The 25,228-nt window shown below is 34.7% G+C and overlaps 1 pseudogene; it reads right to left on the reverse strand.

The window, feature by feature from the left end:
• Positions 1 to 19,641: 19,641 nt before the first annotated feature.
• On the reverse strand, positions 19,642 to 20,860 carry LOC123326394 (annotated as a pseudogene).
• Between the last annotated feature and the right edge of the window lie 4,368 nt (positions 20,861 to 25,228).

The following is a 25,228-nucleotide window of genomic DNA, read 5'->3' on the forward strand; positions in this document are numbered from 1 at the left end:
TGAAGCTGATGATGCTTTCTTCCAAACACTCAATTTTCCAAATGTTCCTTACCCAAATGTTGTGTTTTTTAAGAAAAATATTTCATATAGCTAATTTCTCAGTAAGCAATGTTTTTAAAAAATCTGATAAAGATACGCTAATATGATGCCTCAATTTGTATGATTTGCTGATATAATTATGGCATATTGATTTTTTTTGTTTAGTGAAAAAAATGCAGGTGGGGAAATTTAAGATACTCACATCTATGTTCTTATCAGAGACACTTTTTTCTCAGCTTTGGAAGAACACTACTCTAAAATGGTACACCTTTCTAAGCATGTTTTAAGTATGTAACTCAATTTGACTTGTTATGTAACAGTATGTCAGGCTGACAGAATTTTGAAAAGAAACATTCTTGTCCAAAAGACTAGCAATTCAAGATTTTGAAAGTATAAACTTTGTAAGATTTGAGGGATTTTTAATCTCAAATATGTAACAAAAATAATAAAAGTCTAATTTTGGCACATCAGCTTTCATAAATAAATGACTTATCTCGCTTCTTCTCTGGAAGATAGCATTTTTAGAAAAAGTCAACATTTATTTTTAAACTAATTACACATTTCAAGATATTCTCCATCATATTTAAGTGCTATGATTTTACAAATAGTTTTTCCCTTTTGAGGTCTCCCATCTAAGATTTATCACTCTATTAAGTACACCTTAGACATTTATCTGCATAACATAACATACAGAAATAAAGAGTAGGCCATAATGGACCATGACTAGGAATCTCCTTGTTGACAAGTAAGTTCCATCATTTTGCTGCCAAGTTCAATTTTGTAGGAGAGTAATAACCAGTGTGTAGAACAGAATAATCTGGCTGCAATGGAATTGAACGAATATTTAGTTGAACAATTTTTCATTTTACAGAGTACTGGGACCAAAGACATTGACACTTGTCTAATTCTCAATAATAGTGTGAAAAATATCAAATCTGAAATTTGGACTCCTACATATCTGTATACTATATGCTACACTTAAGCAGGTCAATGTCCTCTGAATTGGGAACAAAGATGTCAGTGATGGTGAAGAAAAGAACTGGGTCTGGGCATCCACCAACAGTTTTATTTTCAGCATAAACAATATAGCACTGAAAAAGCAACTAAAATCATTGTGAAAAAACGACTTGGATTTGAAGTTGAAAGTCTAAAGCAGGTTCAAATGCACTTATTATTCTGGTTTAGGTCCCAAACAAATCACTTTACAACCCTAGCAATGAGATATCACCTTACTCCTATCAGAATGGCTAGAATCAAAAAGACAAGAAATAACAAGTGTTGGTCAGGATGTAAGGAAAAAGGAACCCTCATGTGCTGTTGCTGGGAATGCAAATTTGTGCAGCTCCTGTGGAAAAGAGAGGTTTCTCAAAAAATTAAAAATAGAATTACCATATGATTCAGTATTTCCACTACTGGGTATTAACCCCCCCAAAATGAAAACACTACTTTGAAAAGATACATATACCCCTGGGGCGCCTGGGTGGCTCAGTCAGTTGAGTGTCTGACTCTCGAATTGGGCTCAGGTCATGATCTCATGGTCATGGGATTGAGCTCTGTGTTAGGCTCCAAGCTCAGTGAGGAGTCTGCTTGGGATTCTCTCTCTCCCCCTCCCTGTGCCCCTCCACCTTTCCCCCTGCTCGCTCTCTCAAATAAATATTTTAAAAAAAAAGATATATGCACTCCTATCCTATGTTTATTAAAGCATTATTTATAGTAGCTAAGATAATGGAAGCAACCTGTGTCTATCCATAGACGATTGGGTAAAGATGTGATGTGATGTGTGTGTGTGAGTGTGTGTGTGCACATGCATTACTCAACCACAAAAAGAATGAAATCTTGCTATTTGCAACAACATGGATGGACCTAGAGGGTATAATACTAAGTGAAATAAATCACACAGAGAAAGACAAATACCATATCATTTCATTCATTTATGGAATTTAAGAAACAAAACAAAGAAAAAAGAGACAAAAAACACTCTTAGGTACAGAGAACAAGCTGGTGGTTGCCAGAGGGTAGGTGGGTAGGGAAATGGGTGAAATAGATAAAGAGGATTAAGAGACACTTACTGCCTGAAGTGAGGATGATGTGAACTTCAAGATGTCTATCAGTTTTAAATTAATAGTGTATTGCAATAAAAAAAAGTACACTTATGATTGCAATGAGCACTGAATAATGTATACGATTGTTCAATCATCATATTGTACATTTGAAACTAATATAACACTGTATGTTAATTATAATTCAACTAAAATTTTTCAAAAAAAGTAAATGTATTGCTCAAATTTTAAAAAGTTGTTTTATTATAATGTATTTGTCAAAGATAAACTTCAGTTAATTTGCCTCTGAAGTCAATGAGCATGCTGATATTCATCAGAATATTTAGTAATCAGTTTAGGCTCCCAGATATCAATGATTTGGGTCCTTTTTTGTGAAATGAGTCAAGTTGTAAATTGTTACACTCTATGCAATATGTTGTGAAGAGACTGATATTTTATTTCAAGAAGAAATATGGAATCTTTTATATATTTCTATTTTTACTAACAACTTATTAAGCAATATCCCAGAACATATTATGTAAAGTTAATAATACTAAAATTCAAAAAAGCTTGAATTATACTATTTTATAGTTACATGTAGCAATGTGCTCATTTTAGGTGAGAGCTAAGAGGGAATACACCTAACAGGTAAACTTACAAGTTTTGAATAGTGCACAGTTCCTCTGGAACCCCTTGGGGAAAATTTTAAAATTTTGACAGAGCAATTGACATTAGGGATTATATAGATATATTTGGTAGATTTGAAGGAACAAATGGAGACCAAATTGTAGGAAATCAATGAGGTATATGATAGATTTCACCATAATGGAAAATGTCTGGCATAGAAAGTCCAACTTAGCATCAGGATTTATGTTTTAGATGGAATTAGTGGTGTTGAGAACGAGAATCAGCCTAAACCAGCAACTAAGTGGTATAACAATGTCTAGGAAAAATCATTGTTCATTTGAATTGAAAGAACTGTTAAACTCTATAACATGAAGAAAGTGTGTGCATATTTTAGAAAAGAGAGAATATAAAAATCTCAGTGATTCAGTAGCCCACAATTTTAAGAATATCAGGAGATAAACTCTATAGATATAAATTTAAAGTAATTGTGGCAATTTAAAACTCTGAACCATATTTGAAAATATAAATATGATTTTACATGTAAGAAATGCTTTCTTTTACAGACTAAAAGGGCCAAATAAAAGGTAATTATTATTTTCAGTATAAAATTTTTCTATGTATTAAAATTATTTGTAGGGATCACAAAACAAGAGAACTCTGCAATAAACCATAATGAATTTACTGAAGTGGGGATGATGGTATATATACAGTTTTATTTCTTCCTGAGGTTTTACAATATGAAGCATGTTTTTTCTTTTCCTTCTTCCCTTTCTATTTTCCTACCTCTCCTCCATCCTACATTCTTTTCTAACATTTCAAAACTTCCTTATTTGTCTCAAGAACTCTATTTAAATCATAACATTACTGGTAGCCTTCAGGGTTTCCTTAAGGGAAGCCAGATAGAATGCACAGAATCTTTGTAGAGAATAACATAATTTCATTAGACATGATTTTCTTGATTGACTGAGGAAGCAATCTTAAGAGAAAAGAAATACATGTGATGACCGAAAAATGACTTGAATACAAATGTTTGTTATTTTGCTCTAAAATGATAAATGGAATGAATGTGGTTCAAAGACCCATGAATTAACAAATCATTCACTCATTGACCACTGAGATGGATGTCTCAACTAAAAATAGCACAGAGCTAATATTACACTGTATGTTAACTAACTGGAAATTTTTTTCAAGATTTTTATTTATTTATTTGACAGACAGAGAGACGATGAGAGAGGGAACACAAGCAGGGGAAGTGGGAGAGGGAGAAGCAGGCTTCCCACTGAGCAGGCAGCCTGATGTGGGGCTCAATCCCAGGACCCTGGAATCATGACCTGAGCCAAAGGTAGATGCTTAACTACTGAGCCACCCAGGCGCCCCAACTAACTGGAATTTAAATAAAAACTTAAAAAAAGAAAAAACATGAATTGAAAACAGTACCTCCCAATCACTTTACTACTACTAAAATTTTGAAATATTTATGTTCTAAAATTATTTCCCTTTAAAAGTACCAAGAACTTAAAAATTTACTGTATATATTTGATGTAATAACTTAGTATAATGAATGTAATAACAATATAATGAATGGAGACATATGTTAGGATAAAATGCTAGTATGTAAAGTCATTTGGCCATTTTAATAAATTAGGCAATCTAAAATGAAATAGGCAGTTTATACCTCACCATGAAAAATGTGAAGTTAGTAAGCTGCATAAGACCCCATACAAAGTTCCCAAGTATATACATTAAAAAAATCTATATACTGAACAGTTATCTCCAGCAATTAATTACAGGTATTAATGAACAGTATACAAACTTGCAAAAAGGAAAACCAACCAACCAATCCAGAATACAGTATGTCCTTCTAATGTCACTGTGTGTCTTTTTTAATGAGGATCTTTCATTTTCTAGATTCCAGGAGAATTTATCTGTTTTTGACTTTCCTATTCACTAATTAATTGTAGCTCCCACACTGGGATGTTATACATTAACCTGTAGGTTTCTGTCTGGTAGATAAGACTAGCCCAAAGGCTATACGTTTATTGCTATGTAGGACATTAAGCAGGATTATACCTAATTAACAATCTTACCCTTGCATCATTCTTCTACTCTTCCTCCTACTCCTCCTTCTCTTCTATACCTGTAAATGCCCAGTTTCTCAAATGCTCCTGTAATCAGCTTTACCGTTTTAGTGATCTCCTCATTAATGGGTGATATCTATTTGACATTTTATTAAGGTGGGGGGTAGATCCTTGGAGTTTTTTTCCAAATGCCAAAGGGATTTTAAGCTCTTTCCACCTCTCTCTCTCTCTTTTTCTCGATTCCACTTTGGTTGTGTTTCAGGTTTTTGATGAAGTTTGGTTCTGGTTCTAGTTTGTGTATGGCCAATAACTTATTTTTCACTGGCTGGCAGCAATGATTGGGATTCTGGTTTTATGATCTGAACATTTGGTGATCTCTATTGAGATGATGGGGATCTCTTTTTGGTCAGGTAAGAGATGATCAAAATCTGGCTATTTAGATCTTTATTTTGTGTGCTTTTTCTATTTGTGAGCTTAACTCAGTGAAGAAAACATTTCTTGCCCACTGGAAAAGAACAATCCTTTGAGATCTGCAATAGTGATTTCTTCGTTGTTGTTATGTATTTATTTTTAACTTGTGGTGGTGACTGTAGAGCTGAACCTGCTAGCTCTCTATCAGTCTGTGTGTTTTTAATTGGGGAACACCTGTAGTTCTTTTAAGTTCAAAGTATTTCCTTCACAGTATATCAATACATTGAATTATAAAATCTCTTAACCTGAGATTGAGGGAACCCAAGAATTAGGGAACCTAGGGGAACAACTGAATTTCTAAAACTTTAAATATGCTAGTATTTTAAGAACTTAGAAGTATTAATTATTAATTAAGAATTCATAAGTATTCTGTAACCATTTGGGCATGTGAACTTAAAAAAAATTTCCAATATCCTTCCTTAAGTTAAGGACTTGGACTAATATCTTTTTAAAGATTTTTTATTTATTTATTTGACAGAGAGCTCAAGAGAGCACAAGCAGGGGGAACAGTAGAGAGAGAGGGAGAAGCAGGCTCCCCATCAAGCAGGGAGCCTGATGCCGGTCTCGATCCCTGGACCCTGGGATCATGGCCTGAGCCGAAGGCAGACGCTTGAGCATCTGAGCCACCAGGTGCCCCAGGACTTGGACTAATATTAAATCAAGTAATTAGTAAATGACATTTAGACGCCTGGTAAAATATTAAGTAACTAAGTAACTAAGTAACATTGAATACTAAATTTTAATGTATGTATGTGTGTGTGTGTATTTTATGAGTCAATTTAGTATGTACTGAGTGGCCATACTTTGGGTCAAGTTAATAAACATGTCCATTTAGTCACTTTAAAAATGAATAAAAAGAATGTAGGTATTAGTAGGTGGTCACTATTTTGCTCATGAGCCTTCTCTGTCAACTGATTGGCATTGACAGTCAGCTACCAATCACTACATCCCAGTTTTCTCCTTGCAATAGAACTTTCATGATTAAAAGTCACAATGAATATTGGTGTTTGCGATTATAGTAGGAATGCTAATGGCTTGGATAAACAAGTCTGTATATTAAGTTTTTGAATTTAACATAAGATAGTAGTTTTGTCCTAAAGTAAATTTGTCAGGTCGTTTTGGAATATACAAATTCAAGTAAAGGGAAACACTTGAGTGTATATAGCAAGTTTTAGAAGATTTGAGAAAGGTTAATTTTATTTACCTTGGAAATAATCTACCTGCAAGTAATACATGTGAAAAGAAGCAAATAAATATGTTAAAGATTTGGTATAATTTTAGTATTGATGGCCTTATCAAAAACATATTTTAAAATGAACTGATTAATTTTTATTGACATATTAATGGAAAACTGAATTCACTTACTCATTAGGGTGATAATCAATGTGTTTAGTCCTGTTTTAACAAGGGGTATTAAAACAAAGGGCATGCCCAAACAGCTGAGTGTTCATACTTGATCAGAATAACTGAGTAATTTTCTGTGCTTTGTCTTATAATTTATCATATACTTTAGTTTTAAACAATGAAAAGATATTTCTGTATCTGAAGGAGCTGAGGTTTCTTCTCTTATGATTATCTAAAATATTATAGTGTCCCATTGATTAACTGTTCTTAAGAACCCAGGATCCTGTTTTAATCAAATGACCAAATCTTCGTTAATCTTTTTTTATTTTGCCTTCCTCTAAATAAGGCTCTAAATTTAGTGGGGGAAAAATTGCATGTCTTTTACATCTAAAACCAAAGTTTAGAGTTCTCAGAGGGATGTTGGAAATCACAAAGGCTTGTTCTTTCACCTTATCAAAAGAGAAATATGAGAAAAAAATAGACTCGTTTGATATGCTTCATATTTCTTGACTAGCTTAACACTATTATAAAAGATACATGGAAAGAGATTTCAAACTAAAGCATAATTTTATGCAAGTTGACTGTGAATAATATAAATATTTCAGAGATTTTACAATTTGCAAAATGGATTTGAAGGTCCTGAAGATTTGTCAGTGCCCTCGCTGTCCTTATGTTCTCAGAGGCAACACTGATAAAATTCTTATGAAAGAGTAATTCATTGCATCCTAGTAAAGAACTTCACTCCTCTCCACACTGATAACATTGGTTCTGTGATAAACTAAGCACAGCCATTCAGTCTCATCAACTGATGTTTTCTGCTATTATCCCATGCTTGCCTGAAGTCTTTCGAAAAGGCTAGAGAGTAAATTTTTGTCTTCAACAAAGAAAGGCATGCTCATGGAAAGCAATATACCAGGTACTTTTAGCTACTGATAACTTCAAAAAGTAGACTTACAGTTAAAGAGTTTGAAGCTTAGATTTGACATCATTTAGACAGCTGCCAGACTGTACCAGGAGACTCAGTTACAAAATCCAGGAGTTTTATTTTTGTTTTTTGATCCAGAAGTAGAAAATTTTATGTAAAAACAGATAACTGACCTAAGACTCAGTAAAAGAATTAACCCCTTGGACAGAACTAATGAGGAAATTAAAATGTGGTTCTTCGTTTGAAACACTGTTGATATAATTTCATTGTTTTATTTTCTGATGGGTACATTGGTAAACTCATTCTCTTCCTCTTGATCTATGTCAAAAGTCAACTTACTAGTGTCTTTTGCCTCTCATGCTTCAAAAACAAATGCTTCTACTGAGTTTCTGCACTTCTCATGAAAATATAGTGATTTGCAGAGGTTAGATAAAATCTGTGTTTTTTTACTAAGATATAATTGGAGATATCAATGGTGAATCCAAGAGCATACCTAAAGTGTCAAATTGAGAATGCTATTCATTTAATCAGAGTATGCCAAGTCCACTCTTGAGGAGTGAGTTTCCATGTGGGGCCTAGGCTAACAGATTGCTTCACACTGGCCCGCAAAACTGTTACACATTTATAGCTTCTTCAGTAAGAAAGGTCCTTCCTGACAGACCAGAGACCTTAACAGATTTTACAACCTCATAAAGTAGAAATTCCCTCAAATTTATAGGGGAGACTTTCTTGCTCTTGGTTTCCTGGACTTGGTATAAAAGAACAAATAACATGACCTTATAAAAACCCAAACTGACTGTCTTGATAAAAACTTCCAGAGAGAGGGACACCTGGGTGGCTCAGTCATTAAGCATCTGCCTTTGGCTCAGGTCATGATCCCAGGGTCCTGGGATCGAGCCCTGCATCGGGCTCCTTGCTCAGTGAGGAGCCTGCTGCTCCCCCTGCTTGTGCTCTCTCTCTCTGACAAGTAAATAAATAAAAATCTTTTTAAAAAAATTTTCCAGAGAGAGTTAAGTCTCTGTTAGATGCTCAGTAGTCGTTCAAAACTGTGTGCAGATTGTTAATCAATACTTCTTACTGTAACTATAAACATAAGCAATCCAACCATACTGCGGTCAATCTTTGTGATCAAGAATACTCTCTGGAGATTATCTATCAAAATCGGGGGGGGGGTGCTGTTAACAAAAACCTCAAAATCTGGAAAAAAGGCAAAAGAAAGTACCTGATATTCTTTTTTTTTTTTTTTTTTTAAAGATTTTATTTATTTGACAGAGAGAGACACAGCGAAAGAGGGAACACAAGCAGGGGGAGTGGGAGAGGGAGAAGCAGGCTTTCCGCGGAGCAGGGAGCCCGATGCGGGGCTCGATCCCAGGACCCTGGGATCATGACCTGAGCCGAAGGCAGACGCGTAACGACTGAGCCACCCAGGCGCCCCGTGATATTCTTTTGATATTATACTGGGCACTGTTTTCACAGGGTCGGGCAAGGTTATTCAATTCTCTAGAAGAATATACCTGCTTTTGACATTGTGCTTTACTATTTGATTAAAGGTCAAAAAACTACAGTGGCATAGTAACTTGCAGATTTCTGTCTAAGGAGAAAAGATAAGCCCAATTTTATTTTATTGCCCTGTAAGACATTAACAAGTTTTATATCTAAAATAGAATTCTTATTCTAACATTTCCTTTTAAAAAAGGATTATAAATACCTGTTGCAGTGGCAAGCATGTTTGACATTCTACTTGTTCCTTCACTGAGGAATTAAAAAAATCATTAAATGTTCATTCCATATATATATATATCCAGTTTTTATATTTTGGAAAAAATATATTAGAAGGTGAATTTGACACTCTAATATGTGTATCTTTTTAAAAAAAGTTTACATTGATTTTGTATTACTTTGTTATCAGAAAAAAAGTTACAAAGAATGGAAATCAATTATTCTGTGTCTGATATAGCAAAGCTATTTTGGGTAAGTACATTTAATTATCGCTTGTCGTATTTTAAGACAAGGAAATTCAATTTTTTCTTCTTTCATATCCAAAAACAGCCACAGTTATTTGACATTGAGCACCAAGTCCACCCAAAATATATCTGAAAAATACATGACACAGAGCCAAGATACGGTGGAAGTAAGCAATCATTCAGGTACCTGCTTGGGGGCACTACTGTTCTCTTGCATCGATCATAAGTATTTTTACCCTTCCTAACCCTGTTGGTCGTGCCCTCTTTCTAAGTTATGTGAACTGGGTCTGTCAGATAGTGGCAGTCTGCAAGTGAGTGATGGAGAAGAGCAGAAAGACTAATGCTACATGGCAAAACTTCTGAAAATAGAGAAATTCAGCACCACTCATCTATCTTTTTCTACCCACACCCTGATATTCTCTTGAAGGAAAGGACTGCAAACCCTTGTCCTACAAAATACCATAATGTTACAATAGAAGCCCAGTTGCATAAAATCAATCAAAATTTGTCTAGAAAGAAATTTTTGTAATTTATTTTGATGTTATTTTCGGTGAGGCAGACTAGAAAGTAAAACTATGAATAAAACCGGATTTTTATCAAAATTTTATTTCACAAATGGATTTTCTAAATGGAAAAGAAATCACATCCTTTGCTACACTCCTGTTGGGTGTGTGAGTGTAAGACTGAAGAGAACTTTTTCATGTGATTTCTCTGGGGCAAGAAAGTTGTTTTTCAGTTAAAATAAAGAGAATTTAATTTTTAGAATAAGAGACTGTATCACAGGTTGTTTTTTGTTTTTGAGGAGTTTCTAATTCTTTCTAGTGATTCCTTTTTTCCTTGCTGATATTTGTAGTTTGCACAAATTGTATCAAATACTAGAGAAATTTTAAGGATTTCCAAAAAAAAAAAATGTAGTTTTAGGCCCAGCAGTCTTTTATGGAAGTGTCTTTATGTAGCATTTAAAAGTTTGAAAGAAAACACAAAATAATTGTGTATCCTAACCTCAGAGGCAAGAAAAGTAGGCTGTGTTGAACAATGAGATAATACATTGATGCTATTTTTGGAACTGTAAATTTGTTCTGATAATTCAAAGATCCTGGTGTCATCTAGAGGCTTAGCCTATCTCTAAAGGGATACAAGTTTCTGAAATACATCTTCAGATGCAGAAAGTTTTGTTTGCAATTTTCAAGAAGGAAGGTATTAAACTAAGAAGATTAATTTAAATATGTTACTCCATTAACCAAACCATTAACCAACTGTATTTATTCTACTAGAATTACCAGATTAAAATGTCAAAAAAATATTTAGGTATAAAATTATCAAGATTGGTATAATCATTTGGAAATGAATATCTTTGCTGTTCTTGGCAGGACACTATTACAGACATTTTTTATAACACAAAAATCAGGAAACATCCACCCCCAACACCAATGAGCTGACTGGAAGCCCAGTTGCAATCTGCTATAAAAAGAGGGAATAACAAGTGCCCAAACTCACCTCCAGAGGGCGCTAGCCAATTAGAATTTCTCACTTCTTGTTATTACTTTACTCTGCTGCGTAAGTTGTAGATAATTCTTTCCCTTCACTTCCCTCTTGGTGACTGTTGGCTCCATTTAGCCAATTGACTTGAATGAATTTGACAATAAATAAGCTGTATATTTTCTGTAATCCATTTGCTTCCAGCTGGATTTTCTTTATTTTTGGAAACAAATCTCTAAGAAAAAAAATGTGTCCCATGTGACTTATTTAGCTGATTTTTGTTCATGAGTATGTGTGTGTGTGTATATATATATATGTATATATATATATGTGTGTGTGTAGGGTTTTATTTGAAAGGACTACTTTTTCAATTTAGAGAAGTAGCTGAATGTTAGACAATGCTAAAAAATACATTATGTATCCATTCTTTAATGACTTTGTCATAACCATCTAAGCATATTCAAGAACATAGGGGAAAAATATGTTTCTAATGCACCAGAGAACATACCTGGCCTTAGATTACAAATTTCCAATTCAAACAACAGAGAAAGAAAAAAAAAAGAAGTCTTCTAAGGAATGAATTGAAACTGAAAATTAATTCAAAGAACCGTTTGTTTTTGTTCATAAATCACTTACTCATTAAAAAAAAGTCAAAGCAGAAGAAAATAATAGTCTACAACTATTTCAAAGCAATCTGCAGAAAATATTAGGCTATTTTGAGATACTGTATGAATTTTAACATGGCAAAATCATAATAATACTGATATTACAATTTCCCTATTCTGTTTTATTCTCACTTCTACTATAAACAAATGATTTCTTTTAAAAATGATTGTTTCTAAGGCTATTTTAAAAAAGAATGGTGCTTTAAAGTATTTAATAACAAATAACTTTAGTTGGCCCTTCCCACACTTTTCCAACCTATTTTGTCAAGGGGAAAATAGTTATATGTGTATGTGTAGAAGAAGTTAAAAATCTGAAAATCAATGACCTTGCTTAGAGGAAATTCAACATCCTTGTATGTTAATCCTACATGTTTGTGTAAATCACATTAATAAATGCTGTCAAATGTTTGACAGCCCAGAAATATTACTTCAGCCCAGAGATATTACTTCTGTCTTTTCCTCTAATAAATCACTATTTTAAATTATGTTTATGTATACATATTATTACATGATATGCACATATGTACATATATTTATCCATTAAAAGAGGATTGATAATTTATTTTTAAAAAGTTGAGAGAAAACCAGTAAGATAACTTGATTATCCCTTGGAAAAACTAAATTTAATGTGTGAAATAATTTGCATTAAGTATTCATACTTAGAAATTCATTGGTATCATTACTGATCACAATATCAACAATATGCTGGCTTAGTAAAAATAGATACATCTGAACTTTTAACCAGTTAGTAAAAAACTACTTAGTATCCAAATGGTCTTCCTTAAAACAAAACCAAAAACAAATGGTTTTCCTTGAGCAAAGCAGTCTGGTCTGATAATTCATATAATGGACATTCCATGGTGGAAAAACTTTTTAAAAGAAATTGGTAAAAAGTATATGTTCATCACATCAAGGAATAAAATCAGATCTTTAAGAAAATAAATAGAGTAGGATGGAATACATGTAAATACTTTTTTTAGGGCTCCTCTCTTAATCAAATTTTTACTACCATCTTAATATTTGGCAAAATATACCAATAATAGAATATGAAAGCCATTTATAGAAGGGAGAAAATATTGGCAGTATATACATCCAATGAAGAAAAGCTATCCAAAACAAAGTTATTATAAAAAAAAGAAAATCCAACAGAACATGCAAAAAGACTTGCTCAGACATTTCACCAAAGATGCCAGTTATTTAAAAACCAATAAATATTTGAAGAGCTGGGGCACCTGGGTGGCTCAGATGGTTAAGCGTCTGCCTTTGGCTTGGGTCATGGTCTCCAGGTCCTGGGATTGAGCCCCACGTCCAGGCTCCCAGCTCAGTGGGGAGTCTGCTTCTCCCTCTCCCTCTGCCTCTCCCTCTGCTTGTGCTCTCTCTGTCTCTCACAAATGAATAAATAAAAAATCTTTAAAAAATATAAATAAATATTTGGAAAGCTATTCAACTTCCTATTGTCACTTATAAATCACTAGAATGACTAAAATGGAATATCCTCACAATGGGATACTAAATAATAGGAATAAATGATCTGTAATTATATGCAATGGATTGATAAATTTAAGAAGTAAGGTTTGAGACAAAAAAAGATATAAAAATGTACATCGTGTATGATTCTATTTATAATGATAACAAAAGAAGGCAGAAGTAATCTATGCTCTTGGAAGTCAGATAGCAATTACCCTTCTGGGGGGTGGTACTAAGTATAATAAGGTAGCTAAAGGACATTTCTGGTATTCTGGTAATGCCCTATCTCTTGACCTGGGTGTTAGTCACATCATTGTGCTCAATTTTGTGAATACTCACTGAGTTTGAATTACAGCCCCTTCCATTCACTGATACGGCCTGTGGCTAAAACCTTGCGGATCATAGTAGATAATGATGCTCTACTGTAACTTTATTGAAATGGTAATCTCACTTGAAACCGCCATACCTCCTATGGAATAACTCAAAAAAGCAGAGTCACTGGCACTTAGTATGCAGCAAGTGATGTGACCAAAAAAAAAAAAAAAAAAAATATTGAGCCCTAGGATGAGGATGCCAAAAGCACTTTACCTTTATACATTAAGGCCAGCAGTACAACTTCGATGTAGAATTCAAGTTAATTTTCTTCTGTCATAAGCTATCCAAACAGACTGATATTCCTTGATATTCCATAAAACCTCACACATGATGTACTGTACATGGTCGACAGATTATCACACACACAATCTGTTATCAATAATACCATTCTGATTCTCATGAGCAGAATCCTAGAAATTCATCATCAGAATATGAAAGATATTTGTTGGAGTTGGCACGCTACAGCTTGTGAGACCCAAGTGTGTATATCTCTTCCCAAGCACAGATTTAGGGATGCTCCTCTGAGATAGTTTGAAATCAGCTGTAGTGGGAGTATTTACACGAAAGAAAATGAAATGACAAAGCTAAACAATTTGTATTTTTTTTAATTTGTAGACAGTTCACTAAGGAACATTTGCCAGCACATTCCTTGGGAAACTCTTAAAGATATTGAGGGGTTTACGACATTGGCAAAATTTGGGGTTCTAGATATAATGGTCTAGGATGTTCTGGGATATCACTTCTAAGATAAAGAGGAAGTTTTTGTACCTTGTACTTCTTACTACTAAAAAATAAGCACAACAGTTTTAGGCTTTTTTAGTTTAGAAAGAGCATATAATTACTTGAGAATCATGTTCTGCCTGGTTTATCACAAATTGTGGAAAGTTGTTAGCTGTGAGTAAATCCCAGGGGATAAAAGGGCTCTGAATCAAGACCAAACTGTGGGTTGTTTCCCTGACAATCAAACTATATTACCCAGTACTTTTGACAGGGCTGGAGTTTTCCTTGGAGAATTGGGATGCTGAATGGAGTCTCTGGTAAGCCCCAATAAGTGAATTACAAGCAGATCCCTAGGAATCTGGACCAAAACCGTGCCCATCATGACAGAAAAGATTCTACTTGGAAAAAAAACATCTCTCAGTACACTAATGAGCTTTTCTAGAAGGAGATAATCTGACCATGGGATGATGAGTAACTATGAGTCTAAACTACCATCTATGAGCTGCATGTCATTATGGTACTAAGTCACGGATGTTTCAGGATTCATCATGCAATAGAAATAACACAGGATAGGATGCAAGAAGGTTCAATAAGCATGAGCAAATTATACCAATAGCCACTGTTTCATAAAGAAATATATCCATTACCTCAGCCAAAGTGTACAGTTCTAAGCAAGCTGTGCAAATACTGTCTTTCAGAAAACTACATCGGGAGGTATGAAAAAGGTAGTTTATCTTCTTTGCATTTCTGCCCCCAACTCCTGCTAGTCAAACTTCACAACACAGGAAGTTAGTATCCTTGACTTTCAAGTTGTATTATGGGGTCCTTTGACAACCATTGGGGAAGTCGATTTCTCATCATGTGGTGTGGTGTTTCATCTGAAAGTGGTGGAAGGATCGTAAGACTCTGGGCATCAGCCTCAGATAGACAGAACATGACCCCATGTAGTTGGCTGCCATGATAGAAACTAGTAGAGCAAGCAGCTAAAAGACCAGGAGTCAAGTGAGGTTGAAGTAATCTAGTACCCCACCATGCATGAGATATGTCCAGCTTATGTCCATAATAAAATTCACAAATCTCACACAGGACTTTAAAAATCTAATCATATTTTGTTTACTGGAAACAAAATATTAACATAAAGCACTTACTATGTGTTAGTTATTTTTTAATTGATTTCTCTCTATATATATTAAATAATTTAATCCCCATCAAATTTTATAAAATAGGTATTCTGATCTATACAGTTTAAAAATAAAAGGAGAGAAAAACCTAAATAAGAAAATCATGAAAAGTAAAGATGATGAATTATAAATATGAAGCAAAGTAGCATTCAAAGCAAAACGGAGTAAATGAAAAAACAAGTCACTATAATGTAAACACATATTACAAAGACATAAGAGCTAAAAACATGTGCCAGCAATGGAACAATAACACGATCTACCCAAAGAAAATGAGCTAAGATTTAGTCCATGTACCTCTATCTAATAATAATGCACTAGCAATACAATGAGAATGGAAAATTACATACCATATGAGACTGGTGCTTCTAGGGCAGTTCCTTAATAATTTTATTAGGAAACTGTTAAAGCTATCTCACTCTGTTGGGGTTAATTTCAGTATTCTGTACTTCCCTAGGAAATTAGCCATTTCATCTAGGTTTTCAAGTCTGTTTGCATAGAGGCCCACAAAGCAGTCTCTAAATTTCTTATGTTTTAATGGTTATTCCTCCTTGTTATTTCTTATTTTGACTATTTATGGCCATGTGTGCTGAAAATTCAGACTCAGAAATATACGTGGAAACAAAACAAAACAGCTCACTTTGCCAAACTGTTGAGGAACATCAGAATTCTCTAATTGTCTTCAAGGTGAATTTATGCTATAAATGCCTTTGTATTTGTGCCAATTAAATAATTCTGTCTGGGTTTGTGTCAAAGTGCTATTTATATATGCAAAGAAACAACTGAGAAACCACCCTCATATTTGAGGTAATCTGAGCAGGTAACCTTCAGAAGAGTTTTGCAATGTTTCCAGGTGACTATTTTAACTTCCAGAGACAATAAAAACTATTATCATTCTCATTTTTCAAAACTTACAAAACTTTAACTTAGAAGAATACATGGTTGAACATTTCCAACATATGTAAAGGAGATTCAGAATATCTTAAGGAAATACTATGCTTACGTAGAGGCTATTTGAAATCTCAATAAGTTAATGATTTTTCTAAACATATATATGGATAAAAAAATAAACATATAAATGGATAAAATTGATTTGAGAAAGAGAAAATATGAATAAATAAAAAACTATAAAAATGTTGAAAAATTAAAAAATTACATCCAAATAAAGCTCTGGGATGAAGTAACTTAACAGTGATTTCTTTCAAGTTTTCAAAAAATAGATAATTGCACCTTATATCATCTGTGCATGCATTTTAAGGTTTCTTTGGGTTGCCAGGCCATCTAAAACCTAATTCAGACAATAAAAAATTATTATCTAAATATATGAAGAAGTTAAAAAAATGAAAGAGCTGAACAATCAAACCTCACAAAAGGATAAGAACTGGTAATCACCCTAAAATTCAGCTCTATTGGCCCATTTACCTCAACCTACCCATGGCAGATATTTATTGTTACCTAGTCTAGCACGTCTTATTTACACCAACCACTTTTTTTTTTTAAATCTACTTTTGTGTTATTGACTTTGGCTCTCTTTGTACACTTTGAGTTCAAATGCCTGTTGGGAAGAGGTGACAAAACAAAAGAAACATATAACCACTTTGGTAAGTCAATATCCATTATTGATCACCTAGATTGAATAGAATTAGTATTTTTTTTCCCCTATAAGCTCCAAATGCACAGGGCATAGATTCAATCAATCAATAAAAGAAGTTTATGCACACATACATGTATATCTCAAAAATTATACATATATATCAAAGTTTATAAATAAAAAGATTATATAGAAACAATAAGATAGATGTCAAAATCCTAAAAAAATTCTAGGCAACTGAAATCAAACATCATGATGAACTAGATTTAGCCTGTCAATTAAATAATAAGTTATTCTTATAAAATCACTATATTACATCCCAGGCAACTAGGAAAACTGTTCACAATTACTTTAATAGATATCATTAGGGTATTCAATCATGCTGTTCCAAAATAAGTTTTTTGGAAATAATAAAAAAGAAATCCCCTTAAACTAAGAGCTAATATGATAGATTTGTTCACATTAAAATTAGAAGGTGGTCACCAATAGTATTATTTAGTCCTTTATTTGGAACATCTGGCCAATAAATAAATAAATAAAAACTGTGTTACTAATGGAAAAGAAGAATTGAAACTTTTGTTTTGTTTAGTTTGTGCAAGTAATGTATCTGAGTTATTCTGCCTAGAAATCCAAAGCAATGAACTGGAATGTAAGAAAAATTAATGACTGATTTCATTAAAGTGGACGTGGATCATGATTAGGGTTGGCAAATACTGCCAGGGGACCAAATCAGTCCACTGACCATTTTTGTACATAAAGTTTTATTGGAACATAACCATGCCCATTCATTTACATATAATCTATGACTGCTTTTATAGACAGAGTAGTTGTGCAAAGGACTCTATGTTCTGCCAAACCCTAAAATATTTAATATCTGGCCCTTTGCAGAAAATGTTTGCTGACCCCTGATTAATATTGCATAATCAAAATATTTTAACCAGGAATTAAATATTGCAGAAAGAGATAATAAAGATACTACAGGAAAAATTTCTCAGACCTGAAGGAGACTGTATGGGCTCATTGATTACTCTATAATGCAAGAAGAAAAACATCACAGCAAGCCAGTCATGATCATAGTAACACTTGAGACCTACATTCAGATCCTAGAAACTTACAGAGAAAAAAAAGATTGCATACAAAATTTGCATCTTATTTCTCAAGATCAACCTAGGAAACTAAGAGCTGCTAAAATAATTCCATTCTCTATATTCAGTATAAAGTCAAGTCATGCTTAGACATAAAAGGTGTTTAAATCTTTTACTTTTGAGAACTTTGAGAATATACTCCACCAAAATTAGAGAATGAACACTAAAAGAAGGCATGAGATAAAGAGGATCCAACAGAGAAGAGAGGGGGAAGAATATTCCCAAGATGATGAAAACATGGTAATTTTCCAAAGCTATACATACAGTAGGCTTTCTGAATAAACAGGCCAGCGGGGAGCAGGGGGATAGAGAGGTCTGGGAGGGACCTATCAAGGGAGAAATAATGACACTTATACGAAGTATATGACCATATTGAAGATCATTTTACAGTTCTGTCAAAACATTTCGGTGCTTGAATTAGTGATAAATACACAGGGAAAAAAAGCAATTCAAGAGAATGAGGTAACTCCAGGATAAAGAAAAACTCATACAAGCAATGAAGTGTTAGTGTCTTTAGTACAGAAATGAAGTGTGAGAGTTCTGACAATGGCCCAACTGAGAGCAATATCTGCAAAACCATAAAAATGTAAACACTGAAATTTGACTTCACCAGGAAACTGGATATTAGTATTTTAAAAGAATGGCTATAGAAGTGGAGTCACAAAGGGAAGAAGAACTGTATGACCAAAATCCTCCCCTTCTGTAAGTCAGTAAGTAATGTCTAACAGTGAAAAATGAAGAAATAGCTCTAGAAATTATATTAAAAATGTGGAATAATTATTTTTTTTTAAGAAAGAGTAGGATGGGATTATAAGGGAAGTAGTAATTAGTGATGGCAAAAAAGGGCATTTTTATTAATGGCTTTTTAGTACTGTTGGATATCCAAAAACAAGAAAGAGGGGCACCTAGGTGGCTCAGTCATTAAGCATCTGCCTTCGGCTCAGGTCATGATCTCAGGGTCCTGGGATCGAGCCCCGCATCGGGCTCCCTACTCAGCGGGAAGCCTGCTTCTCCCTCTCCCACTCCCCCTGCTTGTGTTCCCTCTCTTGCTGTGTCTCTCTCTGTCAAATAAATAAATAATAAAATCTTTAAAAAAAATAAAAATAAAAACAAGAAAGAATTGGTCAGTTATACCAAAGCAAGTTCTTTCTTTCTCCCTTTCTCTTCCTTTTCTTTCCTTTTTTCTTTCTTTTCTTTCTTTCTTTCCTCTCTCTTTCTCTCCCTCTTCCTTCCTCTTCCTTCCCCTTTCTTCCTTCCTTCCTCCCTCCCCCTCCCTCCCTTCTTTCCTTCCTTTCTTTTTTTCTTTCTTTCTCTCTTTCTCTGTTTCTTTTTTTTGAATACTTTATTCAAGACCCATCAGAGAAATGGAGACAGTTTAGTTCCAGAACATAGTATTGTGTTTTAAAGTATAGGTCAGTAATTGTATACGAGAGTATAACCTGCTACATAAAAATTAAATGATCACACAAATTTTCCATTTTTAAAACAGAATAAGCTTCCATGTAAAAACAGCACCTTTGTGACATTTTTAATTTCAGTATTCCTCTCTTTCTTCCTCCCCCTCTCCTTCAATAGAATCCACACCAACTTCCTCATAAGCCATGTCCTCATGGCCTCAGAAAACTTTTCTTCCTCCATATCCTCACCCACATGCCAGTGAACAAAGGCATGCTCGGCATACGTTAGGTCAAACTTGTGGTCCAGGTGAACCCAGGCTTCAGCAATGGCTGTGATTGCTCAGCATGCACACTGCTCACTGTGCTTTGGCCAGATCTCCACCAGGTACCAGGGTGGGAGACTGGTAATTAATACAGACTTTGAACCCAGTGGAGCACCAGTCTATAGACTGGATGGTATGTCTGGTCTTGATGGTGGTGGCAATGGCAGCAATAGCATCTTTGGGAACCATGCTACCATGGTACAGTAGGCAGCAAGCCATGTAATTACCATGGCAAGGATCACACTTCACCATCGGCTTGGCTGGCCCAAAGCACTCATTGGTGATCTCTGTTACAGAAAGCTGTTCATAGTAGACTTTCTCAGCAGAGATGGCAGGGGGAAGTGGATGCAGTGATAGAGCACCAGGCTGGTCTGGAATTCTGTCAGATCAACTTTCAGGGCTCCACCAAATCTGAGGGAAGCAGTGATGGGATGACACAATTTGACCTATCAGCCTATTCAGGTTAGTATAGATTAGGCTCTCAGTGCTGAGGTTTCAGGTTGGATGTCACAGTTAGCCTCACTGTCCACCCTGAAGGCACAATCAGTGTGCTCCAGGGTGGTGTGGGTGATGAGGATGGAGTTGTGGGGCTCAACTGCAGCTGTAGAAACCCAGGGGGCAAGGTAAATGGAAAACCCCAGTTTGGACTTCTTGCCACAATCAAGAGAGAGACGTTCTATCAGCAGGAAGGTGAACCCAAAACCACTTCCCCCTTCAAAGCTGTGAAAAACCAAAAGCCCTGAAGACCTGTGCACTGGTCAGCCAGTTTCCAAATTCGGTCCAAGACTAGGTCAATGATCTCCTTGCCAATGGTGTAGTGCCCTCAGGCATAGTTAATGGCAGCATCTTCCTTGCCCGTGATGAGATGCTCGGGATGGAAGAGTTGGCAAGAGGTGCCAGTGTGAACTTCATCAATAACTGTGGGTTCCAGATCTACAAACACTACCCTGGGCACATGCTTGCCAGCAACTATGTCACTGAGGAAGTTGTTGAAGGAGTTCTATCCTCCCCCAGTAGTTTTGTTACCTGGCATCTGGCCATTGGGCTGGATGCTGTGTTCCACGCAACAGAGCACCCAGCAGGCATTGCCTATCTGTACACCATCCTGGCCAACGTGGACAGAGATGCATTCACACATGGTTGTTGCTTTGCAGCTGCTGAGCAGATAGCGGAGAGGAAGAAGAGAGGTTTTTGCTTCTTACAGCACAACTGTTAGGCAATTGATGTAAGAGAACCTGCCACAGGTTCTATATTTAAAAGCCCTATGTACAATCAGAACTTAGCCATTTACTAACTGTAACTGCATAAACTTCCATATGCCTCAATTTTTTTCCTTCTTAAAATGGGGATAATAGATGTAACTACCTAAAAGAGGCATGAAAGATAACAAATGAACTAATAGATGTAAGATATTTTAATTATGTACTTTGATAAAAAAGCAATTACAGTTTTACAATATTATTGACTATATTCCCTATGCTGTGCTTCTCATCTCTGCGACTTATTTATTTTATAACTCTAAGTGTGTACTACTTCGCTTCCTTCACCTATTGTACCCATCTCCTACACACCTCCCCTCTGGCAACCACCAGTTTTCTTTTTAATTTTAATTTTTATTATTTACTCATAATTATTTAACCCATCCCCCACCCACTTCCCCTCTGGTCACCATCAGTTTGTTCTCTATAGTTAAGAGTCTGTTTCTTGGTTTTCCTCTCTTTTTCCCCCCTACGTTAATTTGTTTTGTTTTTTAAATTACACATATGAGGGAAATCATATAGTATTTGTCTTTCTCAGCCAGACATATTTCTCTAGGTCCATCTAGGTGGTCACAAATGGCAAGATCTCATTCTTTTTTATGTCTGTGTAATATTCCAGTATGTGTATACACATACACACCACATCTTCGTTATCCATTCATCTCTTGACAGACACTTGGGTTGCTTCCATATGTTGGCTATTATAAATAATGCTGCAATAGATATAGAAGTGCATATATCTTTTCAAATTAGTGTTTCCATATTCTTTGGGTAATTACCCAGTATTGGAATTACTGGATTATATGGTAGTTCTATTTTTAATTTTTTTTTTTGGACCCTCCATTTTCCACAGTGATTGCACAAACTGACCTTCTCACCACCGTACTCAAAGGTTTCCTTTTCTTCACATCTTCATGAACATTTGTTATTTCTTGTCTTTTTTATATTAGTCATTCCAATGGATGTAAAGTAATATCACATCATAGCTTTGATTTGCATTTCCCCGATGACTAGCTATACTGAGCATCTTTTCAAGTGTCCATTGGCCATATATGCTTTGGAAAAAATGTCTATTCAAGTCCTATGCCCATTTTTTAAAATTGGATTGTTTGGGGGTTTTTTTGGTGTTGATTTGTAGGAGTTCTTTTTTTAAAATCTGAATATAGTTGATACAATATTGCATTAGTTTCAAGCATGCAACATAGTGATTCAACAAGTTTATACATTATGCTATATTCACTACAAGTATAGCTACCATTTGTCACCATAAAACACTACTACAATATCATTGACTATATTCCTGATGCTATGCCTTTTATTCCCATGACTTATTCATTCCACAACTGAAGGGCTGTATCTCCCACTTCCCTTCACCCATTTTGTCCATCCTTCCATCCTCCTACCCTCTGGCAACCATCAATTTTCATCTGTATTTATGGGTATGATTCTGCTTTTTGATTGTTTATTCATTTTTTTTTTAGATTCCACATATGAGTGAAATCATAGGGTACTTGTCTTTCTCAGTCTGACTTGTTTCACTTAGCATAATACTCTCTAGGTCCATTCACATTGTCACAAATGAGATGATCTTATCTTTTTATATGGCTACATAATATTCCAGTACATACACACCACATCCTCCTCATCCATTCGTCTCTTGATGGACCCTTAGGTTGCTTCCATATCTTGGCTATTGTAAGTAATGCTGTAACAAATATAGGGATGTATATATCTTTTTGAATTAGCGTTTTTGTTTTCTTTGGGTAAATCCCCAGTACTGGAATTATTGGATCATATGGTATTTCTCTTTTTATTTTTTTGAGGTATCTCCATACTGTTTTCCACACTGGATGTACCAATTTACATTCCCACCAACAGTGTATGAAGGTTCCTTCTTCTCCACATCCTTGCCCACATTTGTTATTTCTTGTCTTTTTGATACTAGTCTTCTGAATGGTGTGAGGCAATATCTCATTATGGTTTTGATTTGCCTTTCTCTGATTATTAGTGATGTTGATCATCTTTTTAAATTTTTTTTGAGCCCCTTTTCTTGTGTCCATTGGCCATCTTTATGCCTTCTTTGGAAAAAAAAATGTCTATTCAGTTCTCTATCCTTTTTTAACTGGATTTTTTTTTTTTTTGGTGTTGAGTTGTATGACTGCTTTATATATTTTGGAAATTAACCCTTTATCAGATATATCATTTGCAAATATCTTCTCCCATTCAGTAGGTTGTCCTTTTGTTTTGTTGATGGAGAAATTGCAATTTTTAAAAGTAATATAAAATATTAGAAAAGGGTCTCCTCACAATATATTTACAAAGAAATAATCTATATTAGTAGTGTATAAGACTTACACAAAGCATTTAACAAGTTGATAGAGACAAGTTTTGAAAAATCCTGAATATGAAATCAGTCCATTTAAAATTATTATTAATTCTAATAATAAAAGTTATGTTTTCCATGGTCCTGAAGCAGATTATTTTATTTGGAGATAAATGCACAATGGCATTTATGAAGATGAGTAAAATAATTTTCATAAAATTTTATAGCTTTAGAAGACCACTGGCTCTTAGATACTTTCCCTTAGGGAGAAAATGTTAAGCTCATGTATAAAAGAAAGAGGTGCTGAGAACATCAGAATTTTGAGTAATTTTAGCAATGTTTCCAAGGACCTACTTTTTCCAAATCAGCCTTTCAAATAGACTTTATATTTTTTTCATTGTCTATTTATATCACTGTTTATTTGAAGCTATCAGATATAATTCCCATTGTACCATTAATGTTTACGAATAATTTCTGGTTATTCAAACACTAAGATTCTTTTGATGAAATAGGGAGGGAGAAGTGCTTTAAAATGTATATATACACCTAAAAGCTTGGTCCAGAGATAAACATTTCAAAGTATATAAAGTAGACTGAACTGTAAGGAAAGCAAAAGTTTGTTAACCTCCCCCTCTTCTCCAAAATGGAATAATTATTATGAATAAAAGCTGACCTCATAACAATCCTGAATTTAACTACTCAAAGTGTGATATCAATGGAACTTACAATCACAAAGTAATTTGCCTGAATACTCACCCCCTCCAAAACAGACACACATGCACACACACATGCACACGTGTACACAAAAAATTTACGCTTATGAAAATGTTCTAGCATAGTGGATAAAAAGTCTAGAAGAACATGTAATTTACTTTGTTGGTTCGATCTTGTCCTCATCATTACTATGTACAAACAGGTTAGTTATGAACTCCTCCCTGGCTTACCTGGAAAAGCTTCTCATTTTTCTAAGGGACCTGATAAATTTTAGGATCTTCTGGAGAAAACAGTGATATAAAATTTCACCACATTTTTCTGCACAGGTGGTCCTTTAACAGGGACACAATACATATCCACTTACACAGTATTTTAAAATAATTTCCAAAGGTTTCTCTTTCAAAGTATTTCAGTGATCAAGTAGAGGCATAATGTAGGGATAATTTAGTAGTTCCTTGCCAGAGAAAAAAGGACAGTGAATATCTGGACATAAGCAAATTTTGTTGGGGACACTTGGCAGAAATGTATTTTACAGCTAACCCCTGGGTGGACAAGCCAAGGTGAGATGATCATAGTTGGTAGGGCAAGAATGGAGCAGCAGAGACAGCACAGGGAGGTAGAGGAAGCATATCATAGCTGTTGCAAGCCCAATCTGGAACTCTGATGTATGGATTTGAATCACAGCTCAGTCACTTACTAGCTATGTCCTGTACAATTGATTTACCTACTGTGTGCCTTAGGCATGTCATCTGTAAAATAGAGAAATATTAATACCCTTTCTTAGGATTATAGTGGAGAATAAATTCACTCTAGTATATGTTTAGAATAGTTCCCAATAGATAGTGAGAAACAGCTATGTTTTTCTGAGAAGCAGCACCAAGAAGGAGCATCCAGCTGGGCAACCAAAGATATAAACTACTTGCCCCTCAATTTTGTTCAGGTCTGTATCTGATTATTATTTTGTTACCACACATTTGCTGCACAATGGCCTTTTAGAGACTATTTCACATCTGTGTGAAATACTTCATGTGAAAATTCAAGCAGAGGGCTGACCTCCCTCAAAGGAGGAATAACTGGTAAATGATTGCCAAGCACTAGGAACACT

The sequence above is a fragment of the Neomonachus schauinslandi genome, chromosome 12 (assembly GCF_002201575.2).
Source record: "Neomonachus schauinslandi chromosome 12, ASM220157v2, whole genome shotgun sequence".
NCBI lineage: Eukaryota > Metazoa > Chordata > Mammalia > Carnivora > Phocidae > Neomonachus > Neomonachus schauinslandi.